At 39.4% G+C, this 27,203-nt stretch overlaps 2 pseudogenes across 1 annotated transcript; one reads left to right on the forward strand and one right to left on the reverse strand.

The window, feature by feature from the left end:
• Nucleotides 1–10,909: 10,909 nt before the first annotated feature.
• On the reverse strand, nucleotides 10,910–26,875 carry LOC143654029 (cytochrome P450 2C18-like; annotated as a pseudogene). The gene is made up of 8 exons (XR_013161644.1): nucleotides 26,549–26,875; nucleotides 21,555–21,703; nucleotides 19,301–19,461; nucleotides 17,945–18,123; nucleotides 16,361–16,502; nucleotides 15,724–15,911; nucleotides 12,371–12,512; nucleotides 10,910–11,218 (listed from the first exon to the last, which is right to left on the reverse strand). The product of XR_013161644.1 is annotated as a cytochrome P450 2C18-like (transcript).
• Nucleotides 23,612–24,201, forward strand: LOC143654030 (rRNA-processing protein FCF1 homolog pseudogene; annotated as a pseudogene).
• Nucleotides 26,876–27,203: the final 328 nt, after the last annotated feature.

Genomic DNA, 27,203 nt, shown 5'->3' on the forward strand with positions numbered 1-27,203 from the left:
CTTCAGGCTTGGGGGATTCAGTCTCAGTGGTTCAGTCAAATATCTGATATCTTTGTATGTGTTCTATTTTGCTTGAAACAGACTCTGAAAATGAAAGTATAAAAGATGTTTACTGAGGGAGGAGCCAAGATGGTGTCTTAGCAAGGTGTGGGATTTAGTTCATCCTCCAGAACAGCTACTAAATAATTAGGAACAGTACAGAGCAGCTCCTGGGGCCACATCAGTGACTGGACACACAGCGTACCCTAGTCTGGACCAGCTGGACCAGCTGCAAGGCCCGCCAGAACCATGAGTGCCCCATGCCACAGCAGCCAGTGCCCCTCCCCCACATGCTGTTTCCCAGAGGGGAAATGAAAGAGACTTTACCAGCAGCAGGGGCTGAGGGCAACTAAACTCCAACTGTGGAATTAATTCACAAATTCTGACTACTGAAACTAGGCCCCCAGCTCAGGTTAACCTGGTCAAAGCAGAGGTTGCTCATTTTTGCCCTGGCACCAAGGGGATATAGCTGATGGAGAAAGAAAAAAAAAGAAACAGAGGTTTTTGTGGCTGTGTTTCTACAAAGTCTTGACTTTGGATACAGTGGCAGTCTTGACTTTGGATATAGTGGCAGGACTTCTCAGGCTGCCACTGCCCCAGGTATAGGCAGAAACAAGCTTTCTGAGGGCTTCTCTGTAGTGTGTGCCTTCCCCAGGGGAGGAGTTAGTCCCAACTCAGGTGGATTCCTTCCCTCAAGGAATTCAGACCCTAGAGCTTGGTAATTTGAAGCCATTAAAACCAGCCTACAACCTCTCCTCCGTCTCCACCACATCCCCAGCAGGGACAGTCTGCCAAAGTTAAAGGTACCACATTATCCTATGCTGGTGGGACCTGCACGCAGACGAGCACCACATATTGGGTAGGATAAGAAAAGCAGAGTCCAAAGACTTCACAGGAAAGTCTTTCAATCTGTTGGGTTCACCCTTAGAAAACTGACACAGATGACACTTTCCTCCTCACAGGAGGGCAATTTCACGTGGGAAAATCTGGCTGGGGTCTATAATACTTAAGTAGACCCTTCTAAGGGTGGTGGGGAATGGCACCATACAGGCAAGGCCAGAAACAAGAAAAAAAACTGAAAAATTCTCCTCTGTTAAACAAAACCTAAGCTAGTGGTCCAGAAAAAGCTGAACTGAATGTCAAAGAACAGACAAACAACAAATTCATCCATCAAGAAAACTCTAGGCAGAAGAAGTGAAAACAATCTCCAGAATAAACTAATTAAGGTGCTTAAATGCCAAGACGCCAGCAAAAAAAAACAAATCACACGGGGAAAATGGAAGATATGGCCCAGTCAAGGGAACAAACAATTCAAATGAGATACAGGATTTGAAACAATTAATTCAGAATATATGAACAAACCTGGAAAACCTCATCAAAAATCAAATCAATGAATTGAGGAAGGATGTAAAGAAAGCAAGGAATGAACAAAAGAAGAAATTGAAAGTCTGAAAAAACAAATCACAGAACTTACGGGAATGAAAGGCACAGTAGAAGAGATGAAAACAACAATGGAAACCTACAATGTTAGATTTCAAGAGGCAGAAGATAGGATTAGTGAACTAGAGGACGGATCATCTGAAAACCCACAAGTGAAAGAAAATATAGGGAAAAAATGGAAAAATATGAGCAGGGACTCAGGGAATGAATGATATTATGAAGCACACAAATATACAGGTTGTGGGTGTCCCAGAAGGAGAAGAGAAGAGAAAAGGAGAAAAACCAATGGAGGAAATTATCACTGAAAATTTCCCAACTCTTATGAAGGACTTAAAATTACAGATCCAAAAAGTGCAGCATACCCGAAAGAGAATAGACCCAAGTAGACATACTCCAAGACACTTACTAATCAGAATGTCAGAGATCAAAGAGAGAGAGAGAGAATCTTGAAAGCAGCAAGAGAAAAGCAATCCATCACATACAAGGGAAGCCAATAAGACTATTTGTAGATTTCTCAGCAGAAACCATAGAGGTGAGAAGACAGTGGGATCGCATATTTAAATTACTAGAAGAGAAAAACTGCCAACCCAGAATTCTATATCCAGCAAAAATTGTCCTTCAAAAATGAGGGAGAAATTAAAATAAAAAGTCACTGAGAGAATTTGTGACCAATTTCTGGCTCTGCCAGAATTAATAAAGGGAGCAATAGAGGCAGATATGAAAAGACAGGAGAGAGAGGTGTGGAGAAGAGTGTAGAAAGGAAGACTATCAGTAAAGGTAAAAAGAAGAAAAAGTAGATATGACATATAAAATCCAAAAGACAAAATGGTAGAAGAGAATACTTCCTGTACAGTAATAACACTAAATGGTAATGGATTAAACTGCCCGATCAAAAGATATAGACTGGCAAAATGGATTAAAAAACAGGACCCTTCTATATGCTGTCTACAGGAAACACATCTTAGACCCAAGGATAAACATAGTTTGAAAGTGAAAGGTTGGGAAAAGATATCCCATGCAAATAACAATCAGAAAAGAGCAGGAATAGTGATACTAATATCCAACAAATTAGACTTCAAATGTAAAACAATTAAAAGAGACAAAGAAGGACACCATGTATTAATAAAAGGAACAATTCAACAAGAAGACATAACAATCATAAATGTTTAGGCACCAAGCCAGAATGCTTCAAAATACATGAGGCAAACATTGAAAAGAGAAATAGACACATCTACCATAATAGTTGGAGACTTCAATTCCCCACTCTCATCAATAGAGTGAACATCTAGACAGAGGATTAATAAAGAAACAGAGCATTTGAATAACACAATAAATGAGCGAGACATAACAGACATTTATAGAACATTACACCAAACAACAGCAGGATACACCCTTTTCTCAAGTGCTCATTGATCACTCTCAAGGATAGACCATATGCTGGGTCACAAAGCAAGTCTCAATAAATTTAAAAAGATGGAAATCATACAAAACACTTTCCAGATCATAAAGGAATGAAGTGGAAAATCCAAAATAAGAAGAGTGCCAGAAAATTCACAAATAGGTGGAGGCTCAATAACACACTCTTAAGCAACTAGAGGGTCAAGGAAGAAATTACAAGAGAAATCAGTAAATATCTCCAAGCAAATGAAAATGAAAACACAACATATCCAAACTTATGGGATGCAGCAAAGGCAGTGCTAAGAGGGAAATTTATTGCCCTAAATGCCTATATCAAAAAAGAAGAAAGGGCAAAAATCGAGCAATTAATTGTCCACTTGGAAGAAGTAGAGAAAGAACAGCAAACTAACCCCAAAACAAGTAAAAGGAAAGAAATAATGAGTATTAGAGCAGAAATAAGTGAAATTGAGAATATGAAAACAATTGAGAAAATCAACAAAACCAGAAGCTGTTGCTATGAGAAAATCAATGAGATTGATATACCCTTAGCAAGACTGACAAAAAGAAGAGAGAGGTTCCAAACAAATAAGATCAGAAATAGAAGAGGAGACATAACTACTGACCCCACAGATATAAAGGAAGTAATGACAAGATACGTTGAACAACTTTACGCTAATAAACATGACAATGTAGATGCAATGGACAACTTTCTAGAAAGGCATGAACAACCAACTTTGACTCAAGAAGAAACAGACGACCTCAACAAGCCAATCACAAGTAAAGAAATTAAATCAGTCATTAAGAGCTCCCAAAAAGAAAAGTCCAAGACCAGTTGCTTCACAGGTGAATTCTACCATACATTCCAGAAAGAATTAGTACCAATGCTGCTCAAACTCTTCAAAAAAATTGAAGAGGAGGGAAAGATACCTAACTCATCCTACCAAGCCAATATCACCCTCATACCAAAGACAAAGATATTACAAAAAAAAGAAAACTGCAGAACAATCGCTCCAATGAATATAGATGCAAAAATTCTCAACAAAATGTGAGCAAATTGAATCCAGCAACACATTAAAAGAATTATACATCATGACCAAGTAGGATTCATCCCAGATATGTAAGGATGGTTCAACATAAGAAAATCAATTAATGCAATACACCATATCAACAAATCAAAGCAGTAAAACCACATGATCAACTCGATTGATGGAGAAAAGGCATTTAACGAAATCTAACATCGTTTCCTGTTGAAAACCTTTCAAAGGATACGAATAGAAGGGAACTTCCTTGAAATGATAAAGGGAATATATAGAGCCCACAGTAAACAACATCATCGCTGGGGAAAAACTGAAAACTTTCCCCCTAAGATCAGGAACAAGATAAGGATACCCACTATCACCACTGTTACTCAACATTGTGTTGGAAGTTCTAGCCAGAGCAATTAGAGAAGAAAAAAGAAATACAAGGCATCTAAATTGGAAAGGAAGAAGAAAAACTCTCACTGTTTGCAGATGATATGATACTATATGTTGAAAAGCCACAGCAAAATTACTAGAGTTAATAAATGAGTACCGCAAAGTGGCAAGTTACAAGATCAACACTCAAAAATCTGTACTGTTTTGATACACTAGTAATGAACAGTGTGAGGGGGAAATCAAGAAAAGAATTCCATTTACAATTGCAACCAAAAGAATAAAATATTTAGGAATAAATTTAACTAAGGAGACAAAAGACCTATACAAAGAAAGCTACAAGAAATTCTTAAAAGAACTCACAGAAGACCTAAATAGATAGAAGGGCATACCGTGTTCATGGATTGGAAGGCTAAATATAGTTAAGATGTCAATTCTACCTAAATTGATTTACAGATTCAATGCAAGACCAATTAAAATTCCAACAACGTATTTTTCAGAAATAGAAAAACCAATAACCAAATTTATCTGGAGGGACAGGGTGCCCCAAATAGCTAAAAGTATCCTGAGAAAAATAAATGAAGTCAGAGGTCTCATGCTCTCTGACTTTAAGGCATATTATGAAGCTACAGTGGTCAAAACAGCATGATACTGGCATAAAGATAGGTATACTGACCAATGGAATAGAATAGTGTGCTCAGATACAGACCCTCTCATCTATGGATAATTCATCTTTGATAAGGCAGTCAAACAAACTCACCTGGGACAGAACAGTCTCTTCAATAAATGGTGCCTAGAGAACTGGATAACCATATGCAAAAAAATGAAAGAGGACCCATATATCACACCCTATACAAAAATTAACTCAAAATGGATCAAAGACCTAAACACTAGATTTAACTAAAACTGTTAGAAGAAAATGTAGGGAAATATCTTATAAATCTAATACTAGGAGGCAGTTTCCTAGACCTTACGCCCAAAGCAAGAGCATTGAAGAAATAAACAAATAAATGGGAACTCCTCAAAATTAAGCACTTGTGCGCATCAAAGAACTTCATCCAGAAAGTAAAAAGACAGCCTACACAGGGGGAAATAATATCTGGAAATGATATGTCAGATAGAGGTCTAGTATCCAGAATTTATAAACAGATTGTTCAACTCAACAACAAAAAGACAGACAACCCAATTACAAAATGGGCCAAAGACTTGAACAGACACTTCTCAGAAGAGAAAATACAAATAGCCAAAAGGCACATGAAGAGATGTTCAATTTCCCTGGCTATTAGAGAAATGCAAATCAAAACCACAATGAGATACCATCTCACACCCACCAGAATGGCCATTATCAATAAAACAGAAAATGAAAAGTGCTGGAGAGGATGTGGAGAAAGAACACTTATCCACTGTTGGTGGGAATGTCAAATGTTACAACCGCCGTGGAAGGCAGTTTGGCGGATCCTCACAAAGCTAAATATAGAATTGCTAAAGGAACCGGTAGTACCATTGCTAGGTATCTACTCAGAGGACATGAGGGGAAGGACACAGACAGACATTTGCACACCAATGTTTACAGCAGCATTATTTACAATTGCAAAGGGATGGAAACAGCCAAAATGCCCATCAAGCATCAAGAGACGAGTGGCTAAACAAACTGTGGTATATACATATGATGGAATATTATGCAGCCATAAGACAGAATATAGTTATGATGTATGTAACAACATGGATGGACCTTAAGGACATTATGCTGAGTGAGATTAGCCAAAACAACAGGATAAAGACTGTGTGGTCTCACTGATATGAACTGACATTAGTGAATAAACTTGAGAATTTCATTGGTAGCAGAGACCAGCAGGAGGTAGAGATAGGGTAAGATAATGGGTAATTGGTGCAGAAGGTATACAGATTGTGCAACAGGACTGAATGTAAAAACACAGAAACGGACAGCACAATACTACCTAACTGTAAAACAATTATGTTAAAACACTGAATGAAGATGAATGTGAGTATGATTGATGGAGGAGGGCTAGGAGGACAAATGAAATCAGAAAGAAAGAAAGACAGACGATAAAGACTGAGATGGTATAATCTAGGAATGCCTAGAGTGTATAATGATAGTGATTAACCATGCAAATTTCAAAAATGTTTTTGCATGAGGAAGAACTAAAGAATGTCATTCCTGCAGGGTGTTGAAAATAAATGGTAAATAATACTTAAAAGTTTTACATTATATGTGAGACTAAAGCAAAAAATGTTTATTTGGTACAAAATTTGTATTTTGACAGGTGCATTTCCTAATATAACTTATGTAGACAGCTTAACTGAATACCAGAAGTACATGGAACCTCGAGTAGGGCATGAGATTTTGTGGGTTTGTCCAGAATGATGTCCCCAAAATTCCCAGAATGATTTGAACAATGAATAAAGAAGTATTTGCAAGGATCCCTTCAGGGAATGGTAAGAAAGGGGGAAAATTCAACTTCGCCAAGTTGAATTCTTGATATTCTCACAAGAAGGGAGGACAATCAAAGCTATAGGCTGAGCCCCATATCTTGGGGTTAGTTCATATGAAACTTAACTCCACAAAGGATAGGTCAACCCTACTTGAAATTAGGCCTAAGAGTCACCCCCAAGACAAACTCTTTTGTTGCTTAGATGTGTCCTCTCTCTCCAGCTGACACAACAAGCAAACTCAGCAACCTCCCCGTGTCTACGTGGGACATGACTCCCAGGGGTGTGGACTTTCCTGGCAATGTGGAAAAGAAATCCTGGAATGAGCTGAGACTCAGCATCAAGGGATTGAGAAAAACCCTAGAAGGAGCTGAGATTCAGCATCAGGGGATTGAGAGAAACTTCTTGACCAAAAGGGGGAAGGGTGAAATGAGACAAAACAAAGTGTCAATGCCTGAGAGATTCCAAACAGAGTTAAGAGGTTATCCTGGAGGTTATTCTTACGCATTAAATAGATATCACCTTGTTAGTCAAGATGTAGTGCAGAGGATGGAGGGAACTGCCTGAAAATGCGAAGCTGTGTTCCAGTAGCCACGGTTCTTGAAGATGATTGTCTAATGATATAGCTTTCACAGTGTGACTGTGTGATTGTGAAAGCCTTGTGCCTGATGCTCCTTTTATCTACATTATCAACAGACGAGTAAAATGTATGGAGTAGAGATGAATAATAGAGGTACCAAATGTTAAAATAAATTTAGAGTGAAATGCTGGTGATTAGAGGCATGGGGGATATGGTATGTATGAATTGTTTTCTGTTTTCTTTCTATTGCTGTTCTGAATTGATGCCATTATTCCAAGAAATGATCATGATGATGAATATGTAACTATGTGATGATATTGTGAATTACTGATTATATAAGTAGAACAGAATGATCGAAGTTACGCATGCTTGAGTTTGCTTGGTGTTTTTTGGTATTTAAAAAAAAATTAATAAAAAAAAGTTTACTGACTAATGTAGCATTAATGCAGCACAGCAACAAAAAGTTAAGTGCTCAAAACGCAAGTTTTAGCCAGGCAGTATATATGGCTGCTAGGAACAAAGGGGGAGTGTAGGAATGGGAAGACAGAAGAAGGGAGAGTGAGCTATAGGAGTTGTTTGGGGTGGGGTGTCCTTGGGCCATCTTTCATTGATTTTGCAAGCTGGAGAGGGAGGACAACTCTGCAGAAGCATGGCTATCTGGTGAAAATAAGCAAACTTGGTGTCCGCAGGACTTGTTTCTTTTCTGCAGGGGCAAAGGTCTAAGTTAGCCCCATGAAGGATTACTGGTGTGGTGGCCTGATGCCCAGGTCCACTCCTAAAAGTCTGTAACAAACCTGCTGGAGCCAAGGACAAAGTTTAAGAGACAAAATGATCTGCCAGCAGGGGAGGACTGTACTGACTGATGCAAAAGATTTTATCTTATACTCTGACCTTAGAAATATGAGCTGTTAGGCCCCTCTAATGGTTATACTAGAGACCTGATGTCCTCATACTACGGAATGTCTCTGTTCTAAAAATGTGCATAGTCTTGTGCACCTCTGTTCCCTTTGTGGAATGCTCACATCTGGAATCTTCTCCTATTCGCAACTCCCAATGAAATTCACGTCTGCGTCTGTGCCTGGCCTCTTTTTTCCATCTCTCTGCAGCCCAGGCCCGTGCTCTGCAAGAATGTGGCCTGGACCAGCACAACGGGTCCATCAGCCTGTTTTTCTGTTTCCTCTTTGTAGTTCCCGCATAAAAAGAAAGTTCAAGCATATCAAGTGGGTTAGTGAAGCTAACAACTGTTCCATTTTCACATTCCCTCCATTTTTCTCCAAAAAGACCAAACACAGTGGGTTTGTGATTTTATATGCTGCTACCCAAAAGCTACATGGGACAGAGAAAGAGGTGGGTGGCTTTTAGAGGTGGGTGGCTTATTGTGTGATGAAGCTGGTGATGGTGAGGATAAAGACAGGTCTGAGGAATAGGAGAAAGACTAACATGATCAGCAGTGAGACAAGGGAATACAACTTGGAGGTGTTAGGCAGACTGACTGATTGGTTCCTATATTTCTCTGGGGTTGCCTGTTCATACCGTGAAGCCATTTGTCTTGCTTGAAGTTGTATTGAATGATGAGTGGTACTTGTCTCGTGATATTGATCCAGGAGAATTTATAGGCAGCAGAGCAAATACCACCTTCTTCATCTGAAAGATAATCTAAAGCTAGTTGGTTATCCATAACTAGCCATCTGTTATTTGACAATAACATTTGATCAGACATAACTAGACACTTCTTGGCCATTATTATGTCTTACTTTATAGTACCTGGCTGACAGGGCTTCAAGCTTTACTGGTGACTAAAGTGAGTCATTTCCTGGCAGGCATAGGAAATATATGTTAACTTGGGGACTGAAAGAAAGAAGATTTCACCCAGATCTATAGGTATTATAAGTGAAATCTGGTGGTGAGTTGGCTAGGCTTCCTATCCTTGAGAGATTTTTAAAGACCAATCTGAGGTACCTTATGAAAACTTCCAGTAAAACAAACTTAAAAAGGCCTAAGGGGTAAACCATATTCTTTGACATTTATGTAAATAATCAATACAAATCTAATGAAGCCTGTCTAGTTTTCTGAACAAGAATAATCTTACTTTGGTTATCTTTGATGAAAATGTTGAATTACAGTATCTTCCCCCAAAATATGTTCTTAATCAATTCCACTGACTATGAAGTCATTGCAAATAAGACATTTTAAAAATGTTATTTTTAATTAGGATATAGCACAACTGATTGAAGGCCTTATGAAGAGAAAAATCACAGGAAGGAGTAAGAGGCTGGAAGTCACCAAACGTGGAAGAGATCAGGGAGGACATTAGCATTGTCACGTTGGCAGAAAAGCCAAATACACAAGGATTGCCAATAGCCAGCCCAGATCACCACATTCTTAAGAAGAAAGCATCACCTTACTGAAACCTTGAATTTGAACTTCTCCCAGCCTCAAAATCAGGAAGCAAAAAGTTCCTGTTAAGCCAATCCATTTTGGGGTATTTGTGATTGCAGCCCAGAAACCAAACAGAGGTTGACTATAGAGAGAAATTTTGTTGCTTCAACAGAAAACTAAAGCACATTCTTGGGGGTTATAAAATTCAACTCCTGTTCATTGCCTTTCACCTATTTTGTGCCCCTCTATTAACTGCAGATAACTGCCTGGTTTATTACCTACCTATTAACTGGACCGGACCCTGTCTTCTTGCACACTGTGTTAACACTTAACGTCTCACTTCTTCCAGGTTTCTTGGATATCAGCTTACAACTCTCTAGAGGAATGTCCCCATGTATTCTCTCACCCTACTGAGAGAACATCACTGAGAACTAAAGTGTGACAGCCCATATCCCTACCAGGACTCTAGGTTGCCTTGCAGCTGACCTTGCCCCACGATTTGAAGAAGCACTGCAAGCTAAACTCAACAACTTAACATATACATTGAAGGTCTCATTACTGCATCAGACAAGATTTCTCCTCGGGAAGTTGCTTGACTGAGTCACTAAGGAAGACTAGCATCCCTTTTTGAAGAAGGCAGATCCTGAAGCAACTGACCATTATTGCTAATACTAAGAGGTTCAACTGGTTTTCTAGGAACAGCAGCATCAGAAATCCTCAGTGGAACATTTTTTGATAATGCTTCACCCCACTCAGATCTATGACCCTCTGAATTGTTCAGTGATAAACAAATATCATCATCTTGAACAAAACGGGAGACTTACAGTGTTGAATTTTGCCTGAACTTTGTGATCCAGGAAAACAGTGTAAGGTAAGAAATCTCCTACCTACTAGGTTACTAACTAAGATGGTCTTAACTTCTCCTTAGCTTACCTATTTTTTACATAAGTTTCTCCTTGTGTCTAGGCCCCTGACCTCCCTCACCTTGGCTTCTGCAGAATACACATACAACATGTTCTACCTGGCCTCAACAGTACACTCAGGAGATGATCTCCTTAATGGACACATCCTATTGCTTGACTTCCATCTTCAGTACTCTTCCCTTTGCTCATCCAGTTCTTGAAAACTGTCTAGCCTCCCACTCCAAGGGAACAGTGTTCTCTCTTTCTTGGTGAAAGAGAGAGTTCTCTAGAGAGAACTATCACTAGATAGTTAATGATGAGGGGAAACAGGGCAGGAAAAGAATCCAGAAAAGGTGTCCAAGGTAGTGGGAAGTACAACACCCCAGAGGAAGGGTAGCTGCAGACAACAGAACACACGCAGCTGGTCTCCCCTTCTTCAGGCAGGAATGAAGCAGAGCTGGAACAAGGGTGGCACGTGGACAATCCCAGTGGAAGCTGGGGTGAGGTCAATGTCCTTAGGCTCAACCCTAGATTTCAGGGTGAAATTCTGTAAAATGGTGGTCAGGAATAAAAACAGCTCCATGTGCTCTAGGCTCTCCCAGCACAGATTCGTTTTCCTATAAAGAAAACAAAAATTATTTTCTCTTTGAATCCTGTTTCTGAAATGGCACCAAGTGAATTCCCATAACTATTTCAAGAATTACTAGGTGAGTGTGTCAGTGGATGTGTAGATGGATGGATAGATGAAAGGATGCACTTCCTGACCTTACCTTCTGTAATATTTGCCCAACAAAAGGAATTTAAATAAACATTCACATAATGAAACTGTTCAGCTTTGGGGATTTGGGCTTTCCAGAATGACCCACATGTTGATCTGTCAAAGGGATGGAGCAGTAGACAAATGAAAGGGGCTGTGCAATTGTGTTTCTCCTTCTGTTTCTGGAACAGAATTTAACAAAAGGTTCAAACCTCTCCTGTGATTGCTAGTGGTCTTGCAAACTACTGCACTCCCCTATTCAACCACTTGACATGGCTCTCCTTACGTGGTCTATACGATTACTTTCAATTGTGAGACATTCATATTCTGTCCCCTGTCTTGCAGTCCGTGCTCTCTCCTTCCACTCTTCCTACCCTCTACCTGCAGGGACAGCCACACTCAGCACTCACCAATTCCCAAATAAGACAGCCAGTGGTAAAACTAATCTCATTCTGTTCCCTTTGATTGAAATGCACAATTCCCCTCCTCTACCCCTGCCTTCAGGACCCAGCTTCAATTTCATTTCCTTTCCTGTGGGAAAATTTCTCTAAATTCCTCTGACAGTAGAAACGTTTCTTCTCTGGGTTTTCTTCAGCTTCACATTAATGTTTCCATTGAAGCATGGATCAGCCCAAGACATAATCCTCCTGTTGTTTATCCTTCCCCCCTGTTGAAATGTGGCACCAGAGGGCAGGACCTGTCCCAGCTTTATTGGTATCTACAACATTGAGTCCAAATCAGGCATTAAATGCCATGGAATACAGGAGACTCCCTGGTCAGAGATTCAGTTACTCCAGACTCCTCCTGCCTTGCCTTTGTAAGAAATAAGGCCAGGCCCTAAGGTAACACTGAACTGGTCCTACAACGAAGAGTTGTCATGAAATAAAAAAGACCTGGGGCATTGAGATCGGTGCTTAGGATTATTATAGAGAGCAGTCCTCGCCACCCCAGAGAACCCCTCCTTTTCTCCAAGAGATCTATTCTTTCAGATGGACAAAAGAATCAGTCTTGCCTGCTGAGAGAGCCATGAAGTAGTCACTCTTCTTAAAGTTTCCACTTTCATCCAGGAAGTGGCCAGGGCCAAGCTGACATGGGCTGGGTAATTCTTTGTTGTCATGCAGGACAGAACTCAGTGACACTAAAACAGTCGTTCTCTGGAATGAACAGAGACACTTCATTATAAGGAGCACATGGAGCTGGAGGAATCACTGAAAATCACTAGCCCAATATCCTTAATTTATAAATAAGAAAACCTATTTCTAAGTAAAGGAAGTAGCATTCCCAACCCCATAGAACCATTAAGGACCAGAGCCTAAACAATATCCCAGGTATCCTGGGTTCAATTACAAAACATATTACCCAAACTCTCATTCTGCATCCCAAGATTAATTGATTTCTATAATGTCATACAGTCAATTAAAATAAGACTAATCAATCCAATATGGAAAAGAAAGTCTTTCAACAAATGGTGCCAAAACAATTCCATATCCACATCTTCAAAAATTTATCAACACATACCTGACACCATACACGAAAATTAATTCAAGATGGACCTAAACATAAAACCTAAAACTACAACACTCCAGATGAAAGAATTAGAGAATGTTTGTGAATTAGCCATAGACAAACTTATCTTAGGACACAGTAAGCAGTAACTATGAAGGAACAAATTCATTAATTAGACTTTTCCAAAATCAAAGTTGTCTGTGTGCCAAAAGTTATTGTTAAAAGAAATAAGGTGGCTCAGTGGCAGAATTTTTGCCTGCCATGCCAGAGACGTAGGTTCAATTCCTGGACCCTACCTGTGCCAAAAAATAAAAATAAAAAATAGGTCAGGAACAAATGGGGAGAAAATATGCACAGTACATGTTTAACAAAAGATTGGTATCTAAGATAAAAATATCACGTATAACTTAATTATAACAAGACAAAAAATTTTTAAATGGGCAAAATACTTGAAGAGACACTTCAGAAAAGAAGATATTACCAACAAGTACATGAAAAAATGTTAAACATCATTAGCCCTTAGGGAAATGGAAATTAAACCTTAGCGAAATGTCTCTATACACCAGCCAAAATAGCTAAAATCTAAAAGACTAACACCACCAAATATCAGGGAGGATGCAGAACCAGGACTCTCACATATATATTTCTTTAGTATACTGTCTGGTGTAGTCATATTTCATGATTTTTCCATGTTAGTTATCTCGTAATGGCAGCACCATTTGTTGGATTTTGGTTGTTTGTTGAATTTTATTTGTTTGTTTTTGTTTGTTTGTTTTGGGAGAAGTGCATGGACCAGGAATTGAAATCAGGTCTACCACATGGCAGGCAAAATTTCTACCAATGAACTACACTTGCACCACCTGCCTATATACTTTTTGAAGTATAAAAAGGCACATCCAAGTAGGAAAATTTCCTATAACTTTCTTAATAAAACTAAACATACCCCCAATGTATAGTCCAGCAATGCCAGGCTTGGTAATTAACCAAGAGAAATGAAAAATTGAAAGACATGAAAAAGAACAAATTATTCAAAATGTCCCCATTCTGGAGACAGTCTTGGTGTCCACCATCAGGAAAATGGATAAATAAATTGCAGTATATTCATGCAATGGAAAATCAGTCAGCAATACCAAGAAACAAAGTATTCATGCATTCAATAATATGTATGAATCTCAAAACTCTTACCCTGAATAAGAAGCCTTACACTTCTTGGCTACATACTTACTGTGCTGATTTGAATCTATTATGGACCCCAGAAAGCCATGCCTTTAATCTTCATTCAGTATTGTTAGCTGAGAGCATTTTGATTGTTCCCACAGAGATGTGACCCACCCAGTTGTGGGTATTAAACTTTTGATTAGAGAGAGATGTGACTCCACCTATTCCAGGTGGGTCTTGATTAGTTTAATGGAATCTGTTAAAAGAAGAAACATTTTGGACAGAGTCCTTTTTAGAGCAATGAAACAGAGGCCACACAGCCCAAGACCGTGGGCTATGAACAAGGAAAGTGATCCCCGGGAAGCATCATGAAAGAAGAAATCGGGAGAGAAAGCTAGCAGATGCCACAATCTTCACCATGTGCCTTTCTAGTTGAGAGCGAACCCCTGAATGTTATTAGCCTTCTTGAACCAAAGTATCTTTCTCTGGATGCCTTAGATTGGACATTTCTATAGCCTTGCTTTAGTTGGGACATTTTCATGGCCTTAGAACTGTGGACTTGCAACTTTATAAATTTCCCCTTTTAAAAGCCATTCTGTCTCTGGTACATTGCATTCTGGCAGCTAGCACAGTAGAACACTCACATATGGTAGAATTCTACTTAAATGAAATTATACAACTATTCTTTGGTTAAAGAAAAAATTATGAAGGTCTTTGGGTAGAGTAGAGACCAAAAGAACTGGCATGAGGGAACAGTCTAAGATGGTAGTAATTTTTTCTATGTTTTGATAGGGTTCTGAGTAAAAACTGGTGTATACATTTGTCACAATTCATTGAAAGACACTAGTGTGGTTTGTGTAGTTCATGGCATAATAAATTTTACCTCAACAGTTAAAGAAAGGACTTCAAACAAATAGGGAACTGTACTAAATGATACCATACTGAAGTATGTACAGGTAAAATAAACTGAAGTCTTTAATATACTTTACAAAGCATCAAATATAACAATGATTGATGGATGCATGTAGAAACAAAGAGAAATATGTGATAAAACAAATATAATACATGTTAGCTGTAGGATCTGAATAGGAGAGAGCTAGATTTTCACTGTATAATTCTTCCAAAGTATCTGTTATAGTATATTCATAATAAATTCATGGGGAAATCTTTTAAAAAGTGATCACATTTTACATACTGTTTACATTCAGCTCTTTTCAGTTAGCATTGTAGTATAAACACATTTATCTTTCTATTAGGAAAGCTCCAGATGATCCTCCAAATAGCTGCAAAGTATTCCGTGACATGGGTGTACCACAACTCATCATACCTCCAATTGTGAACACATGGAATTGACTTTCATACATGCTAAATATGTGATTCTCAAATAAAGCATAGTGGGTATGTATTTTTCAACTTGTAAAATGTCATGTATTCAGAGGAAGGACAGTTAAAAGGCTATAAAAATTTAAGAAGTTATCAAGAGCTGCCATACTCAATAAATTCCAGGCACGATGAAGTTAAGAAACAGACTCCTGACCTTCTACATCTGCCCAAACCAGTCTTCTAGCGATGTCCCCTCAGTGACTCACTCCTCCTTCCATTTTGTTATAGTTGAGAACTGACTGAATTCTTGCAATTATACTGTGCCAATGGGCACTTCAAGGGCATTTACAGGGAGTGCAGGAAACACACTAGACTCACCTTGGGGATGAGATACCCTCTAAACTGAGTGTCCTGTGTCACGGTGTGGGGCAGGCTGGTGGGAACAAGGTCAACGTATCTCTGGATCTCATGCACCACGGCGTCCGTGTAGGGCATGCTGCTCGTGTCCTGCATGCAGGGTCTGCAGTGTCTCCCAACCACACGGTCAATCTCTTCCCGGACTTTAGCTTATGAGACACAAATAAAAATTGATGGGAAAAGAAGAAAACACCGCTTTCCAAAGACTCATAATGCAGTGTCTGTATATTATTATTTTCAGATCAAGAGCTAAACTTAGCTTTTTAGGCAAGAATGGGGTTCATAAGAGATACCCAGAACACATGCCCAGCAGAAGAACACCTGAACCTGGACTGGTCCTTTTCCTTACCAACAAATACCCGATCCTACGTCAATCTGTGCCTGCCCCAGGCTCTTTCCCTTGTAGTCAAGACCTGCATCACAGCTGAGAGAGTTGTCACTTTTCCTAAGACCCACACATTTTTTTTCCTCTCTGTTGTAGTGTGTCTTTGTCACCATTGGGAACCACTGAACAGATGAAGCTGGAGATACACAAATTCACATAATGACTCTTTTCTACATTGGGACTACCATGACTTGCTCATTTCTACTGTCATACCTGTGACCTCTGGATGTTTCAGCAGCAGTAGGAGTCCATATCTCAGGGTTGTGCTTGTTGTCTCTGTCCCAGCCACAAAGAGATTATTTGCTGTGATTACTAAGTTCTCAATGAAAAATTTAGAATACTGAATGTGGTTTTCCTAGGAATAATATGATACAATTATTTTAAATTAATTTGCCAGCATATTAAATAACAATTCATTTAAAGCTACTCAGGAGTGTAAAATTCAGCAAAGCTAAAAATAGGAGAATGTAATATGAGAAGGACTCCTGTTTTAGCCACTCTGCTGAAATTAGCATTATTTTCTACATTACAAATCTGCATTTAAATCTTCTGTTTCCCCCGCTTTTCTTTTGTCTTTGCAAATATTTACTTTTTAAAATGTCCTTTGTAATTATTTTAGAAGGACTTGTGATGGAAAGAGATAAATATGTGTGTTCAACTGTTACATAGTGACTTTAAAAATTAAATTTTAATTTCTCACCCAACTCTCAACACACCCTCACACACCCAGACTTGGTTTACATAATTAAATGTGATTATTAAATGATTAAATATCATTTCTGACAATGAAATAAAAGGGCGAAGATGTTGGTTTCCTACGTCCTCCTTCTTTCAACATGCATGTGAGGATGAAGGTGGGACAATATGCTAGGAAAGTTGGAGGAAAAGGGAAAGTATCCAGGTACCTGACCCTATTACTGAGGTATTGACTAGACTTGGGCATGTTGCTATTGGAGAAACACACCTAACACTCATGGAGTCTCTGGTTCAGTTGATATCTTCAGAATCAAGCAAGCTAAGCAAGCACAGAGTTATTTCAGCTTCTACCACATTCTCTGCATCCCCAAACTTGTGAGGATTTCCATCATGCCAAAATGAAAAATAATCTAGCTATCCCTTAAACTTCATTCTCCCAGACATCCATATCCTTCAGAACACCAGAAATAATTTTCCTCAAACACCTCCATGTTTGTTCAAACTGTTATCTAAAAATAATCTAAGATTTCCAACCCAGTATTCAAGTTTCTTCAAAAACACCAACCTCTGACCAAACTCCTATTTTAGGAAACCCATTTAAACCTCCCTCTTCCATCTCTTCGATAGCCGACACCTCTGGACCTCTATTGTCCATGCCACTGGAAATCCCCTCACCTGTTCCCCTTTTTCAATTTACATCCTCATTTTCTTTCAATTTCCTTTCAATACCTAATCAAAGTTAGGGATATACAAGTAGACGTCCTAGGCTATGCTCATTGTTCTTACTCTCTGATACACTACCTCCACTCATCACTGGGTAGCATACTGAACTGCATTTCATAGTTATGCTCATTTCTCTTAAAGAGTACAATGTGCTTGATTAGAACTACCTTTCTTCGCTTTATTATCAACACCTCCAGATTAGGCACAAGGATTCCTAATTTTTAACCATTCACATATAAAAATCTATGTGATGCATGGCACTGACCCTACAGCAAGGTCTAACTACTTATCAAGTAGTGTTTACCAAGTAAGCTAAATGCACTGGACTTCTTAATGAATTATATAACCTTGATAGTCAACCATTTGTTCACGTCCTACCTTTTCCATTTGGATCAGGAAACAATCAATGAAGTCTTGAGGATTATTAATATCAAGGGATTCTTGGTGCTCCTTTACTTTCTCCAAAATAAAATTATGTAAGTAATATTTATTTTTAAAATACTTGTTATGAATTCCTGGTAAAAAAAATATGTGATGATGGGAAATATGTTGCAGACCTAAAAGAGGAAAGTCATTTATTCAATGAAAATACATTTGAGCACAGCCGTGAATACTCACCATTATGCTAGGCAATGGCCTGTTGCTTGAGAGAGAACCTCATACTATACACACAAAACAATTCTGTACACTGACAGAGAATTCAAGGGAGGAATCATACTAGATGATTACAGACAATGTCATTTCCTTCGATCAATTTTCACATTCCTGCATCGGCATTTTCACTGCAATCCTGAGTTTCAGGATGGTAGCAATTATAGGTGATCCAAATTTTGCAGATAAGGACAGAATAACACAGATTTGGAAATTTGTTATAGAGCACAAAATTGGTCACTTCTCCTTCTACTTCCACCAGGCTATCACTAATACCATAGTTTAAAAATGAGAAGGGTCTAAATATATCACAAAATGGAGTTCCATACTTTATACTTGAATTGGCCTTGGATCAAGAGATTAAGTGATTACTATAAAGTCACACCATTAATTGAGGTTTAGGGTGAGTGTGAGACATGGTATTGTAGCAGAGGGTAAAAGTGTGATATGTACCTATAATTAATACTCATACTCCACCATTTGAACATCCCTAACCCAGATTTCTGGACCCCTGGTAGCTAATGCACCAGTGGTAGCACGTTACTCTCTAATCATATTTTCATCTTTATATAAGTACCTGTTGCCCCAAACTTCCCTTTCTTCCACATCACAAAGTAGGGTGTTGCAGTCCTGCATTACAACCAGGTAGAACATTGTCCCTGCTTCTGATTAGGTGACCTGTGAGGTGTTCACAGGGATTGGATGCTCACTGAGGACTACAGGCATGCACCTGGAGAGCCCAGAGCCATCTATTTGGACATGGGGACAATGGACACAGTGAAAACATCACTAAATAGGGAGCCAGTGGACTTGGCTCCATCCCTACTTTCCACTTGAGCTTCTTGCATGACCTACCTTAAAACTTTGCTTAGCATTTCTGGGCATTAGTTTCTTCATTCATAATATTCAGGGATTGGAACAAATGATTACCAGAGACTTTCCAAGATGTATACTCTATCACTTTAAGCCCTGAGCAACATTTTGTTGTTCAGATACTGTATATCACAGCTTGGTCCACGAAGAATTTTGAACTTGCCAGCACAAGAGCATAAATAGTTCCTGAAAAAAGGGTCTTAACCTCACTTGGATCCATGTTGAGCTCACAATCTTGAAATTCTCATTGAATTTGTCCAACAAATTAAGAAAACACTCATCATTATACTCAAAATGATTCTTAAAAATGATGAAGCAGATCACATTGCAGGGAGCACATGCTAGGATAAAAGTGGGATCACAGGGAGAACCTAAACAGAAAGAAATAGTGTTATTAATTAATACAAACAATAAATCGAATGGTTTTTTGAGATAACAGCACATTTAACTTTTAGAAGTTTTGAAGCCATTACCACCTGAAAATCCCATTTTTTAAAAGGGGCTATTAAATCAAACATATCCTTTTACCTGAATAACTGAACTCATTGTTCCATCCTAAACAACGTAATAATATTTTCCAAACATCCACTTAACTCATCTGACTTTCAGGAGTGAACCTAGGGTGAAATGAGTGAAGCATTCCTCTTGAGTACAAAATTTAAGGAGGCAACAAAATCTCACCAATTAAGAAAAAGCTTATTTTATGCAATATTTCAAAAGATCAAAATTAATGCCAAAATAAATGACAAAGTGAATAACAACAATTTTTTGTCTGTATAATGGTCATATTTTTCATAAGATAAAGGTAGTTGCAACATTTCAAACTGAAAACTTGGTAAATGAAAATTCTCAATTTTAAGATAAATATTTTATTTATAACAAAAACAGAATTGATCCTAATTTTACTTTCTTGAGTTTAAAGGAAGCAAATTCATCAATAATATTTTTATAAAAACCATTAACCATTAAAAAAATAACCATTAAAACCTGAATATAGGGGTGGACGTATTTTCTGTGGCTTCAGGCTCCAGTATGGCTCAGCCTGGCACTGCTGCCTTACTCCCACTATCTGTAACCCTGTGAATCTGCAGGCAAACCAAACACGTAATAAGTGAAGTTATTTCTAATGTCCCTTATATGGATAAGAAAATGGCAGCAGAAGCAGCTACTTCTCCCACAAAAACAGCTCGCTGACAGGGAGAAACGGTCTGAAACAACTGTTCTGGGGCTCTGGAGGCCCGGGGAGCACTCCTCAGCACTAAGGGAAGAGCAGGACAAAGGGACTGAGAAACTGTGGTAAAACTGTGAGTAACTTTTACATAGCAGCCAGGAGCCCACACCCGACTCTTGAGGAGAGACAGCAGGGGTCTGGTCCCTGACTCGTTCTGCAGATGGAAATGGACATCAAAACCCTTTTCCCGAAGAATGGGGTGAGAGAGGGTATGGCTGACCACTGATCATGGCTTTTGATCAGCAAATTGACTCTCTGGGTCTCAGCTCTGAACTGCAGTTTCAGTCCGTCCTACGCAGGGACCAGCAACCATTGTTTCAACCCCATCTCTGATAGGAGGAAAGAGATGGAAGTTTACAGATGAGGACTTCCCAACACTGCAAAGTTCACTGAAGTCTGCCATCTGCTGGGCAGGCCATGAAAGTGCAGCTCTGGGAAGCTGACCCAAAGGCTTTAAGGCCCCTTTCCTGACTCCGCCCAGGGCTTTCTGGCACTGATCTGTGTCCCCTTCATGGGTCCCTGCCCCTGCCTTAGCTGGGAAATCCTCCCTGGGAAAGTCCTCTCCAGGGTGACCCTCCTCCCACAATCTGCCCTCCAGGTAAAAGCTGCTAGAGTCAGACACAGTGAGTTGTTGTAAGTTGTCACATTGGTCATTATGTATGCGTATCTTCATTAATTTTTAAAGTTATTTTGAAATACCTGAAAAAGAACAGTAGTGAATAATTAAAGCACTTACATTTATTATTTTAAAACTCTACTCTACAAGGATATCTCTAACTTGTGGGTTTTTGAAGATCTGTGAGCTTAGAATGGTTTTTACATTTTTCAGGGGTATATTTTAAATAGTTACAGGTCCAACAGTTACAAAGTACACCCATGATATCCCTCATTTTGTCTCTTGGCTCCAAAGCCTAAAATTCTTACTTGCTGGCCCAGGATTTTGTTTGTCCCTATTTTTTGTGATAATGAAAATATATCTCATAATTTCCTACCATCAGGATATTTTGAGTTAAAAAAGTCAAAGCTTGGATAATGAGGCAATTAAATGAGGCTTTTATATCCTCACTGTACCTACAATCACTTGGGCACCCACATAGAGAAGCTTCCTGCCCCCCGGCTGAGGGCTAACTTAGCCATTCCTCAGAAAGGTCAGCAGCTGCTGCAGTTCTTCCCAGGCCGTAGCAGAGGAGAGATGAGTGTGGTGAGGCAGTGACAGAGGAAAGAGTCACCCACCGTTGGTCTTCCTCAGCTCCTCCACAAGGCAGCGGGCTTCCTCCTGGACGCGGTCCTCGATGCTCCTCTTCCCCATCCCGAAATTCCGCAGGGTCATGAGCGAGAAGCGCCGCGTTTGCTTCCACATTTCTCCATTGGTGAAATGATTCCTACCAGGATGGGAAGCAGGAGAAAATCCTCCCTCAAAGGTGTGGGGGTCAGAATAATGGCCCTGCATGTCTCTACCTTCTAAACTTGGAACCTGTGACCATGTTACCTGACATGGCAAAGGGCTTTGCGGATCTGATTACGTTAAGGCCCTTGAGACGGAGAAAATATCCTGGTTTATAGGGTAGATATAATCATACGAGCCCTTAAATGAAGAGAGTTTTTGCCATTGTGGTTAGTAGATGTGTCTACCAAAATGTCGGATACATTCAGACTGTAAGATAAGAAATGTGTGAAGTTTTAAGCCACTAATTTTTGGGTAATTTGTATTAGCAGGCATAGAAATCTAGTACAATGTGGTGTTTCAGGTAGGAGGTCCTAGGAGGAAAGACCTGGATGGCATGCCCATGGCCGACCTCTGCCAGAGATGCTCCAGTTGGCATTTGTAATGCTCCCATCACCCACAATACACACACATACTACAGGAGGGATATTTCGTCCATTGGCCCATCTGAACCTCATCAAACCAACAGGCAGGCATTATTGTCCAATGTAACTCTGAGGCTCAGAGAGGTAAATGCCTGGCCCAAGATCTCACTGTGAGAAAAGCACCATCAGCTCTTAGACGAATTCTCTCCTGAAATCTGGTCAACCAGAAATTTGCACTGACAGAGTATTTTCTGCAGGGAATTTTGCTGAGAAGGGGTAAGTTCTCTCCACTCTTCACAAAGACATTTTACTCAAACTCCATATTCTTCTATATCTTCTGCCTTGGAAGCTTCACAATCTAAAGAATGTGTAAGAGCCAAGTGAGCTTCCTTGAGGTAGGACAACAGAAGAACAGAAAGGTTTGCAGGACTGAGCTATGAGAACTCTACGGAAGAGCAACTCTTATCTCTTCTCAGCTGTGAAGACCTGGGCTAGTTCACAGGGATCCAGGTGAACAGTACAAACGTCTCCAACATTATTATGTCCAGTTCTGTTCTGCCAACTAAACAGGGGTGTCTCGTTTAATCCTAGAAAAGGCCCTAGGAAGTGGGCGCTATTACTATTCCCATTTTTACATATGAATGTGTAAGACAGAGAATCATGAAGGAACTCACCCAAAGTTACGCAGCTACATACGCAGACCAGATAGTCAAGGAAGCCATATAGGTGGACTCGAGGGTCTGCCTTGTCAACCATGGTTATAGGATGCCAGTTCCAAAAGGAGGGGAAACTGCTTCATGTGACCATTCAGATAACCTGGTCTCACATCCGCCCTAATCTGGACTGAACAAATACCCATTTTAAGAACTCTTAAGGCTTCTTGCTGTGGTCCACTCCACATGGTAATTTTTATTCATCTTTTCATAATAGATGATTTAAGACCAGGACAGGGAAGTTCTAGGCCTTAGTGTAATTGGTGTAAATAATTTCAGTGTAAATAGCGTGCAACTATCAAGGCTCTGTTTGTTCCAGTCTAGAGGCAGGAAGGGGTCCTTAAGGGAAGGACAAGATAGACTACATCCTTTCTGAGGTCGTGCCCCACCATTCTTTACTTCTACTTAATCCTCTCCTTCTGCCTCTTTATCCTTATCCCTAATTGTCCAAAATTAAAAGCTGAGTTATATTTTTCCATGTTTCAAAAGGATCCAATGATCTCTAGTGGAAGATGTCAGATCAGGAAGCTATAGGACTCACTCCTCCTACAAAAACAGCTACTGGACAGTCAGAAACCATCTGAAACAACTGCTCTGAGGATCTGGAGGCCAGGGGAGCACTCCACAGCATCCAGGGAAGAACAAGATGAAGAGGCTGAGAAGCTGGGGTAAAAAAAAAAAACTGAGTAGATGGAAACAGCATGTGAATGACTAAAAGGGTCACACCGCAGGTGATTCCAGAAATGAGTGTGAGAGTGCGCCATGAACATGGGGAAGCACAACATAACAAGCAAGCATGCGACCATGAAACAAATGCTTAGTCCCAGAAATCAGAGGCTTATGAAAAGGACAGATTATAACCTAAAAACAAAGAAAGGAAAGATCCCAGAGCACTCAAGAAAAGAGAAGTGCCCCAACATGCTTCTGGCTTATTCTTCCAATATAATACACAGCTGGGCCCTCCTCACCACGTCCTTGTCCATACCAATTTTATCAGCTTTTCCATTAAAGCCGAACTGGATTTAGTGCAGTCAATGATGGACTGTTTGTATGCCAAGTGTATCCTTCGTATAACTGACTGTGTAATGGCTGAAACTGAGAAATTGGGACAGAAGATCCGAACGGCTCTAAGGATCACTAAGGATCCAAAATCTGAATGACTGCCATGCACACATAAAGGAACCCAGGCAGATGACTGCTTAGTACAGAGAGTAACTCAGCACAAGGGTTATATTGTGGCCACGACTGACTGGGACTTTAAGCAAAGAATACAAAAGACGCCCTGAGTGCCTATCGTGTACATTTCTAACCATAGGTACAACATCAAATGGATGCCAGATGATTAGGGAGCCCCTTGATTCTAGTCCCTACAAGACAAAGTGTCTCTGCCTTCGTTCAACTGACTTTCTCTGTTAGTAGTTCATTAAACATACTGTTATGAGCTAATTGAGTGTTATGAAATGGGCTCACTTTTTGATGCTGTTTTAAAAGTATTTTATATCACTTAAAGATTTGTTGCATTTTTTTATAAATCAGATGCTCAAATGATTGTTCAGATCATTTGATGGGCTTTGATTTATATTCGTTTATTCAACAAATATTTATTAGGTCCCTGCAAGGTGCTTAGTAAGATATGGCCCTGCCCTCAAGGCTCAATGTTATAGTGTGGAGGAAGAACACATAAACAAATAAATAAATACAGTAAAATAGTGAGCTAGGGTAAAAGTGTGGAGGGGTAGGATACAGATACATAAGCATGGAAATAATGATGTCTTTCTACTTGGTTGTGATGGGATAGAAGAAAGACCAAAGGTGGTGGTGTTTTGATGATTCAATAGGTTATTTTGGAGTTCTCTGTGTGGGGTTGGTATTATTTTTGCAACTGTCCTGTAATTTTGAAAATATTTCAAAATAAAAATTTTTTAATGAAAAAACAAAACTTGAGTAACTTTCTCAAAAGGGGTGTCTGGTGGCCATTCACCTCCCTCAAGGTGAGCCACTTTGGGTCTGGCCCCTGGCTGGCTGCTACAGATGGAGAAAGACCTGGAAGCTCCTTTCCAAGAATAAGAATAGAGTTGTGTGTGTGGCAGTGGAGGGAAAGTATAGACGGCAGAGGAAAAGGTGTCTGAGGAGTGCCATGTGCTGGGCAGGAAAGGAAAGTGCAGGCAGCCTACAAAATAGGAGAAAATATTTGGAAACCACATATCAATAAGGGTTTAATATCCAGAATATACAAAGAAATCCTATAACTCAACAATAAAAAGACAATTCGTTCTAAAAATGGGAAAAAGGCTTGAATAGACATTGTTCCAAAAAGCAAATACAAATGGCTAAAAAAACACGCGAAAAGATATGCAATGTAATGCGCTAATAGGGAAATAAAAGTCAATACCACAACGAGTGATCATTTCACAATTACTAAAGAGACCCCTATTAAAAAAAAAAAAAAAGAAAACTACAAGTGTCAAAGAGGATATAGAGAACTCATTCACTGCTGGTAGAAAGTAAAAAGGTGTACACACTGTGGAAAACAGTTTAGTAGTTCCTAGGATGCTAAGAATAGAATTGTCTTATGATCCAGCAATCAGGCTACTAGGAATACACCCAGAAGAGCTGAAAGCAGAGATGTGAACAGACATTTTCACACTTACACTCATGGTGGCATTATTTGGTGTCCATCAACCAATGAAAGGATAAACCAAGTGTGGTACATACATGCATTAGAATATTACTCAGCTGTAAGAAGGAATGAAGTCTTGATTCATGTGGCAACATGGATTAACCTTGAGAACACTATGTTGTGAAATAAGCCAAACACAAAAAGACAAATATTGTGCAATTGCACTACATTGAACTTAGTATAATAAGTAAAGTTACCGAGTTAGAGTCTAGAATAAAGTTTACGAGGAGATAGAAACTCCTCGTAAACTTTAGAAGTATGGATAGAGAATATGGATAGAGACTGGGAAACTGATGTTCATTTGTACAGAAATTCTAATTAAGTTGACTGTAAATGTCTGGAAATAGATAGGAGTGATGGAATGCTATTGGAAATTTAATTAACAACACTGAACTATGTGTATGAATGTCATCGAAAGGGTAAGTTTAGGGTCATGTATGTCATTAGAAGGAAAGCTAGAGGATAAAACATGGCACTGTAGAGAACAGTGAGCCCATTGTGGATGATGACTCTGGTTAATAGTACAAATAAAGAATGTTCTTTCACGAACTATAACATGTGTCCATCACTATTACAAGGTGTTAATAATACGGTAGTATATGGGAAAAATATGTCCAATGTAAACTATGGACTATAATTAAGAGTAACATTTAATATTCTTTCATCAATTGTAAAAAAGTTACTTAACAATGCTAAGTGTCAACGATAGGGTAAAAGGGATATGGAGTTTTTCTTTCAGAGTACTGAAAATGTTCTAAAATTGATTGTGGTTATCCATGCACAACTCTGTGATTTTACTGAGAGCTGTCCATTGTACACTTTGGATGGGTTGTATGGTATATGAACAAAACTACCTATTAAAAGATCTTTGGAGAAAAAAGAAAGAAAGAAAGTAAAAAAAAAAAAAAACAATCAGTATTCAAATAGTGAATGGCTTCTGTGGTGTGGTATTCTGATATTTGAACATGAATTTAATCTGGTCCTTTGTAGGCTACTATCACACACACACACACACACACACACACACAAACCTACCAAGTCCTTGATGACCTTTTTCTAACACTGTGAAAGATCCCCTTCCAGAAAACTCCTCTCCATGGTCAATCAGAGCTTCCTTCACGGCTTCATTCCCATGCAACACCACGGAGGGCTTCATGCCCAAATGCACTGGGAACACGGGGCCATAGACTTTGGCTAGCTGGGAAACCAAACAACTGGGGAAACTTTAATCACACCGGTATTTCTTTGGCCTGGAATGGATGTATGTAATTCAGATTGATATCCCTGTGTACCACTGATTCTTAATCTGCACCCACAATATCAAACATTTCTTGTATATATAGTCCCCATAATCTGGTATTCATGGGATGACCAGTGTGTGCTAGACTTAAGTCTAGGAACCTCTTACAAACCCTATTCCAACCACGCTTTTAACAAACTCTCAAGATAAGGTTATTTATCCCCATTCTACATATGACAAAACTGACATTCAGAGAGTTTATGGATCTGACCCAGGGCCACAACTCTAAAAAGTAGAAAAGCAGAATTCAAATCCTGTTTGGCCAAACTAAACTAACGAATGTGTCATCTCCTGGTGCCTGCCTGGGAACCAGTGCCCAAGCTGACAGTCCAGAATCATCAGGAAGGGCTTTCAAAATGCGTGTTGCTGGGCTCTGGCCC

Source organism: Tamandua tetradactyla, chromosome 13 (assembly GCF_023851605.1).
Source record: "Tamandua tetradactyla isolate mTamTet1 chromosome 13, mTamTet1.pri, whole genome shotgun sequence".
NCBI classification, from domain to species: domain Eukaryota; kingdom Metazoa; phylum Chordata; class Mammalia; order Pilosa; family Myrmecophagidae; genus Tamandua; species Tamandua tetradactyla.